An 8,333-nucleotide genomic window follows, 5' to 3' on the forward strand; every position below is an offset into this window, starting at 1 on the left:
AACACACAAATCTTATTTCACATAGCAATGTGTCAGCTTAAAAAAAAAAACTGTATTGTATATATTTACTTGCTACTAGATATGCAAGTGGAATATAAGTGGGCATCCAATGTTTAAAGCTTTTGACAACAATTTGCTAATGGGGACTTACGGTAACAAGCAATTCTATTATTTACCCTGCCTTCCACTTCTCATTTCTTCACCCAAAATGTAGTGTTTAGGTCCTTTGTAAGCACCTTGTGACAATGAGGTAACGTCAAATAGGAAAGTCTCTCACTAGCAACAACTCTGTAGAAAGAAGGGATTGTCATGGACTGACTTCCTTTTTTCCTCATGACAAAAAGACATAACAATTTTAAGACATTGTTAACCAATAAGCATCTTACTAGCAGAATGTAATCCTTTAAGAGATAACGTCAAGATCTGTGAGTGGAAAGTTTCTGTTTTCATCTACTTGATAAATTGTAGTATTACTCATATAACATTTTATTTACCTAGGGAATTGTCCAGCTCCACCTTGACTAGAGAGAGTACATTTTATGTTGGTAAGTGGCTTCTAAAGATCCTGAGTCATAAACTAACCATTCCTTACCCTTGTAGAACATGGCATATTAACAATAAGCACATTTGGTTAATAATGCTTGGCAGTGGTTGGGCTTACATGATATGATTACTTTTACCAAAGAAAATATTGTAAAATAATACATGACATCTAAATATGAGAATTATGGGTCAGACACATGTTTTTGTAGAAATCAAAAATCTGATTTCCTTAAAATAGAACCAAAAATTAGCAACCAGGAAGGACAGCTGAGCTAAAGGAACTATATTTGGTTTACACTTACTTTATTTTTGTGGATTCAATTTGCGTGTTTTGTCTAAATTAGTAAATAATAAGCGGAGAGAATTATATGCTTCTTATTACATCAATGTTATATGTAGTTATTTGTGACAAGCATTATCTAATCTGAATTTTTCTTTTTATTTGGTAATAAAAAGTATGTCAGAAAAGAAATAAATTTAAACATTTTGCACATGCCATGCAAAGTAAATATGTCAGTAATTTTTAAATATCCCTAAAACATATGTCCAAATATAGACCAAAAACATCAAAGCCAAGAATACAGTCAATCCAAGTGTCAAACTAATTTCATGACCACCAGGTGTGTAGAGATACAGCCAAATCATTGATAGCCTGGTCAAGAAAGTTTAGTGAAAGGATGCAAAAGTCTAGCCACAAGTTAAAAAAACATGTCCAAATCTTATGAAAGCTTTTATAAAATGGTACCCAGAGACATAAAAGATGGTTAAAAAATAAGAAGTATCACACTCTTTTTTAATTACTACAATTATTTTTTAAAAGATTTTATTATTATTGGAAAGGCGGATATGAAGAGAGGAGGAGAGACAGAGAGGAAGAGCTTCCATCTGATGGTTCACTCCCCAAGTGGTCGCAACAGCTGGAGCTGAGCCAATCTGAAGCCTGGAGCCAGGAGCCAGAAGCTCTTCCAGATCTCCCACGTGAGTGAAGGGTCCCAAGACTTTGGGCCATCCTCAACGGCTTTCCCAGGCCACAAGCAGGGAGCTGGATGGGAAGCAGGGCTGCCAGGATTAGAACCGGCGACCACATGGGATCCCTGGCGCGTTCCAGGTGAAGACTTTAACCACTACGTTATCACGCTGGACCCTATTACTACCCTTATTTAATTTTTCTTTCTTAGTGAAATCTATCATTGAATCAAGTTCTCATAATACCTAGGATTTTATTTGATTCCCTGCCGCAATACCAGAAATTCCAAGATACAGAGGGGAGGGAAAATAACATTACATTAGAATGGATACTAAGTTCATAAAAAGTCTTTCTAAAATGAAGTATTATGGAAGAATAATAATCCTATGAGAATTGGTTTTAAGCATAATAAATTTGAGTTTTGATCTTCATGAAGGTTATATAGAAAACTATAAATATATAAGACATCAGAGGGGGAAAAGTCAGAATACATATCATTTAACATTCTAGATACGAAAGAGACTTTCGAAAGGAGTGGAAAAGGAAGGTTAAATGAATTTTCAGAATACAGAAAGTAGAGAACTACAAAATTTCCTGGATAAAAAAGTTGTTCCAAAATGGAACCACATGCTGTGAAAGCACACAACTTAGATATGTTTTAAAAGAAAAGCTGGAGAATCGAGATGGCAGAATAGGGTAAGGACACGTTTAAATGGACAGAAAAACATTTAATCATGATGAATTAGAGAGGACATATTTCAGGAAATAGGAGAGGACAGAACAACAGCAGAGGGGTACCTGGAGACTGACAGACTCAGAAAAGCAGTGGATACAATTGTGTGGTGTTACAGTGACTGATACTTCAGCGGCATTCATCTAACGGGTGATCTGAACTCCACCAGCAGCCAGAACTCCACCAGCAACCAAGTGGGAATGGAATTTCATTGGGAGCTTGGGAGGCAAACCCAGAGAAAGAACAGTCCGTCCTGCTGGTCCATTTGATTTGACCAGAGGTTGAGACAGAGCCTGACCCTAGATGGCCAGTGCGAGAACAGGGTGGATTTCATAGCCCAGTCAGCCCCCTAGAGCTGCACTGGGCACCATTATGCGTAAGGAGGCAAAGGCAAGGGAAAGGACTGAGCATACACTGAGCTGGGAGTAAACTCATTTCTGACTCAGTGAACTGAAGCAACGTGGTATTCTACAAGTTCCACCCAAGACAGGTCTGGGTAGCCCTCAGACATGATGGCCAACAGATCAAGAACTGTGGTAGTGGTATGTCAGGCGCCATTTTGCACACTGTGGCAATAGCTTTGGGACTGCAGGGGACAAGAGTGAACTGCGCATGTGTTGAGCTTGGGAGAACTCGCTGAGGTCAGTGATTGCACTGGTCCCGAAGGAAAATAATACCAACTGTGGCATTGTACGGGTCAAAATAGGTCCGTGTGGCACCCAGACTGAACGTCCAACAGGTTCCAGCAAGATCAGCACCACAAACAACCTAATTATATAGGACACCTGGTGTCTCTCTAATCCTGGGACCTGCTCCAACCGGAAGTGGGAGGAAGGTTGTATAGACAGTGGTGAAGCCTCAACACAGTATCACAGGAGGTGGAGAGTGGTGAGCTAAGAGCTGGGGCTGTGGAGACCACAGTGGAAATCTGACATAAGAACCCAGACCTGGAACTCGCTGGAAGTTGTGGCACAAGTGGCTGCAAGCAAAAAGGTGTGTAACAACTGCAATAAGTAAAATCGCATTGTAGCTCTGTGGGTGACACAGCTTAGAAACCTGCCCCAAGGAGAGGATTCTGCTAACCAGAAGTACAATGATCAAGAGCAAAAGAAGGGACAAAGGCACAATGAATATTACTGAAAACTCCCCTGCAAAGGAGCAAAATCCTATGCCAACCTCAGAGTTAACTGAGGAAGACATTGAGAAAATGGGGGACACAGAATCCATAAGACTCATTTTAAAGATTCTGATCAAAAAATGAGAAGCTCATGCAAGAGTTTGAAGAATTTAAGGAAGCAATAAAGCAAATCAAGGCTGGTATATCAGGAATTAAGAACACAGTAGAGCAAACTAAAAATACAATGGAGAGTCTCCAAAACAGAATGAAGCAAGCAGAAGAAAGAAACTCATAATTGGAAGGTATTTCCTGTCATCAGGGGGAAGCAAACAAAAAGCTGGAAGCAGAGCTGGATCAGGCCAAAAAAAAAGTATTCAAGAATTGAAAGACACTATTAAGAGGCCAAATCTAAGAGTTATGAGAGTCCCAGAAGGTGCAGAAAGAGAAGCTGAGTTTGCAAATGTATTTAATGAAATAATAAAGGAAAATTTTCCTAATCTAGAGAAAGAATTGTGAAACAAGTTCCAGGAGGGGCACAGAACTCCCAACAGGCTTGATCAAAAGTGATCTTCACCAAAAAACATGATTAGCAAGCTCTCTTCAATTGTACATAAGGAAAATATTCTTAAATGTGCACGTGAATAAAATCAATTGACATATAAAGGAATGCCAATTAAGTTCACAGGAGATCTCTCTACAGGCAAGAAGAGAATGGAGTGACATATTCCAGATTCTAAAAGAAAAAAAATTGTCGGCCTAGGATAACATATCCAGCAAAGCTTTCTTTCGTCTTTGAAAATGAAATAAAATTCTTCCACAGTAAAGAAAAGCTAAAAGAATTTGCCTCTTCCAAACCTGCCCTACAAATGACACTTCAAGATGTTCTCTTGACAGAGAAGAGGAATAGCATCTACCCAAACCAAAGGCAAACAGGAAGAACATCCCACTAAAATGACAACAGAAGACTAAACCAATGAACAACCCATTCCTAAAATGACAGGGCCAAAGTACCACCCATGTATATTCAACTCTGAATGTAAATGGCTTCAGCTCAATCAAACGTCATAGATTAGTAGATTGGATTAAAAATCAAAACCCATCTTTTTATTGTCTGGAGGAGACACACTTCACCAACAAAGATCAGCAGAAACTACATCACATGGGTTTTGTTGTTTTCTGTCAGTTTCATCTCTTCAAAACACTTCCTTCTGATTAAATCATTCAATGACTCATAGAGCATGCAGTGGCATCATTTTCTTCAAGAAGGTTCTTGATTTTCATTTCTTCAGCTACACATTAGTCATTTAAAAGCATGTTACTTAACTTCTTGGTGTTGTTAATTTCTTTTTTTCTCCCATGATGTTGATTTTGTTTTGTGGCTCTTCATTTAAGGGGATGTATAGTAGCTGTGTAATGGAGACTGTCATATCTAGTAACATGTCATTTAACTTCATGGCAGTGTAAATTTCTGTTTTTCTTTCTATTGTTGATTTTGTGTCACGACTTTTCATTTAAGGGGATGTACAGCAGTTGTGTAATGGAGACTGTCATATCTAGTAACATGTCATTTAACTTCATGGCAGTGTAAATTTCTGTTTTTCTTTCTATTGTTGATTTTTATTATTACTTTTCATTTAAGGGGATGTACAGTAGTTGTGAAATGGAGACTAACATTCAGATGTGAGGATGTAGTGTGCCATGCATTTCTACTTCCAGACAAAGATGGACTTAGAATGAAACTGTTTACTCTATCTTGACAATAGGATGCTGGACTCTCTGCCATTGTCCATGCCCACAATAATGGACATATGACTGTGTATGAAGAACTATATGTTAGTAATGTTATAGAGGAACTAGGTGGGGGGGTGAAATTGGGGCTGGGATAAGGGAATATGGAACTATATAATAAAATGATAATAATAATAGTAAAATGTTAAAAAAAAAAAAGAAAAGGAGAAATACCTAATGATGGTAGTCTCTTCCAAACAGGAAAACTTAAATTAAGGGGGAGAGATTCGAATAGCATAAATGAGTCTCGCTCAGAATGAAGACTGGGCATACCTGCTATCTGTCCATAGAGCAATGACGGTACAAATTTAACATTATAGAAAGGTGATGTAACAATATTCAGTCTTAGAACCACTTTGAAAAGCTCATTTGTGCTCCTTTGTGGGTGTGTAATAAAATTCCATGGGCTTGTTTTCTTTCCATTTTTTCTCACTAACCAACTCCAAATAAAAGGATCCATTTAAAATAGGGAACTGGCCACTGGCCATTGCGATGTAAATGGTGTACTGCTTCTCACTGATTTTGTCCAGGTTCATTTGACTGGACTCTCCAATGCTTCATAATTCCTCTAAAGCTAACCTTAAAGCCAGATAGGTAGAAGAGTGATCCACAGTTCCATTGCCTAAAGTTTTATTTTTCTTGTCTGTGCACCATTATCTTTTTCCATAAGCATGTCGTGAGGTCTGAATACTGATTCAATTTCACTAGCCCCACCCATCACATGGTCAATAGCCGCAGTTGCCTTGTTGATGTGCTCAAGCCAAGAACCTTCAGATGTTTTGGTCCATTTGTTACTGGGGTCAGCGTCCTGGTTATTGTGGGTGGAGGTGTCACTACAGTGTAAACTGTCACCATTATCTTATGTTTCACTACAGTTTTCCACCTGCTGCTTCTTGCCTCACTGTAATCTGTTCATGGCCTGAATCTTGGGTCCCGAGTCAATGCTGTGATTGAGCACATGCTGGTACTTGTGCTTGTTGATCCTGATGAGCTTCATACGCATCATGACTTTGAAGGATTCATTGAAGTTGGGGTGTGGCCTTGGCGATCATTGGAAGGAATTGACTCTATGAGAAACTGCATGTTTTAGAACAGCGTGAGAAATACACATGAGATCTTGGGATGTTTTGTCAAACCAGGAGTCAAGTAAGTATCACAACAATTAAGTTTTGTCAAAAAGGCTCAGAAGGTCAAAGAGGCTGTGACATGATCTACTTAGGAACAATTCATCCGTTTATTAGAATAAATTAACTTAGAATGAAACAAGTATTTTCTGGGAAAGAGAAAAAGTGGAGATCATGGAAGAACCAAAATGAATTATGACTCCATGAATTTGAACTTGTGATAAATACGTGAACATTCATGATACCAATCCTGAGCTTTTGCATATATTTGAAAAAAAATTTTTTAGGGGCCTGGCAGCGTGGCCTAGTGGTTAAAGTCCTCTCCTCTAACGCCCTGGGATCCCATATGGGCGCTGGTTCTAATTCCGGCAGCTCCACTTCTCATCCAGCTCCTTGCTTGTGGCCTGGGAGAGCAGTTGAGAACGGCCCAAAGCTTTGTGACCCTGCACCCACATGGGAGGCCCGGAAGAGGTTCCTGGTTCCCAGCTTCGGATTGGCACAGAACTGGCCGCTGCGCTCACTTGGGGAGTGAATCATCGGACGGAAGATCTTCCTCTCTCTCTCTTCCTCTCTGTATATCTGATCAGATATACAAGTGAGCCACAACGTGCTGGGACACACCAATCCGATGCCGGGACCAGGAACCTCTTCCAGGTCTCCCACGTGGGTGCAGGGTCCCAAAGCTTTGGGCCGTCCTCGACTGCTTTCCCAGGCCACAAGCAGGGAGCTGGATGGGAAGTGGAGCTGCCGGGATTAGAACCGGCGCCCATATGGGATCCCGGGCGTTCAAGGAGAGTTCTTTAGCTGCTAGGCCACGCCGCCGGGCCCATAAACAAATCTTTAAAAAAAATTTTTTAGGAAAAGTTTTATATGTAGTCCATAGGATGGAAAAGCATTATTGATACTGTAGCTGTAAATGTCTCATAAATTGTAAATGAGTATTTTGAGAGTAGAGGCATCAATTGTCATTTATAGATGCTATATTTGCTTTAGACAATTGCCAAACTTAAACAAACAAAAACAAACAAGAAAAACTGTTTCTGAGATGGGCATTTGGAAGAGTAGTTAAGATTTTTGTACACTCAGTCCCATACTGGAGTGACTGACTCCCAGTTCGACTGCTGTTTCCAGCTTCCTCCTAACGTACAGCCTGGGATGTGGCAGATACCAGTTCAAGTAGTTAAGACCCCGTCACCCACATGGAAGACTCAGATTGATTTCCTGACTCCAAGATTTTACTAGGCCCTTGTGTTACAGGAATCTGGAGGAGCCGACAAGTGAATGAGACCTCTCTCTTTCTCCATCTTTCCTATCTTTCCAAATCTTGAATGAATAGAATAAAAGAATTAAAAAATTGAACCTCGTTTCACTGAAACAATTGAACTTGTTGTACTTTCATTAAGCATGCAATTATACTGACGGGACCGGCACTATGACTCAGTTGGCTAATACTCCACCTGCAAGTGCTGGCATTCCATACGGGCATCGGTTCCATTGCTGGCTGCTGCTCCACTTCCCGTGTAGCTACTGATTTGTGACTTAAGAAAGCAGCGAAGGATGGACCAAGTCCTTGCTTTTCTCATTTTTATTTTCATTTTCTCCTTTTTTTCCCTCCAGTTCAAGCATTGATGAAATTACTGATAATAGACTCAATCTTATATCTTAAAATCAAAATTTAGGACAGAATAACGAATAGTGAAATTCCAGATATTAGGAAATAGAGAATATCGGGATTTGACTCCTAAAGAAAAGAGAACAAATTAATTGGGGTCTATAATCATCTAGCTTCCTAAATGGAGTTATTTTCTTGACTGCAGAAGGAAAAGAAAGGGGAACACTCCTGTAGACATTGTCCTGGAAGTGAAGAGAGATCAGAGTTCAGGAGAGAGAAAGAGTGGGGATTTGTGAAGCAAATCATCAGGATAGAGGGAGCCTTCAGAGGAGGCGCACCATAGCTGGTCCCAAAGTCCTGAAATACTAGTCAGAGGACTATTTTCTAAACATGTAGGATAAAAATAAATGAAACACAGAGAGCTACGAAATGATATTTTAGAAAATGGT

The 8,333-nt window shown here is 39.7% G+C and overlaps 1 pseudogene; it reads right to left on the reverse strand.

The window, feature by feature from the left end:
* Positions 1-5,513: 5,513 nt before the first annotated feature.
* Positions 5,514-6,151, reverse strand: LOC101524613 (E3 ubiquitin-protein ligase RING2-like; annotated as a pseudogene).
* Between the last annotated feature and the right edge of the window lie 2,182 nt (positions 6,152-8,333).

This window comes from Ochotona princeps, chromosome 1 (genome assembly GCF_030435755.1).
Source record: "Ochotona princeps isolate mOchPri1 chromosome 1, mOchPri1.hap1, whole genome shotgun sequence".
Lineage (NCBI taxonomy): Eukaryota > Metazoa > Chordata > Mammalia > Lagomorpha > Ochotonidae > Ochotona > Ochotona princeps.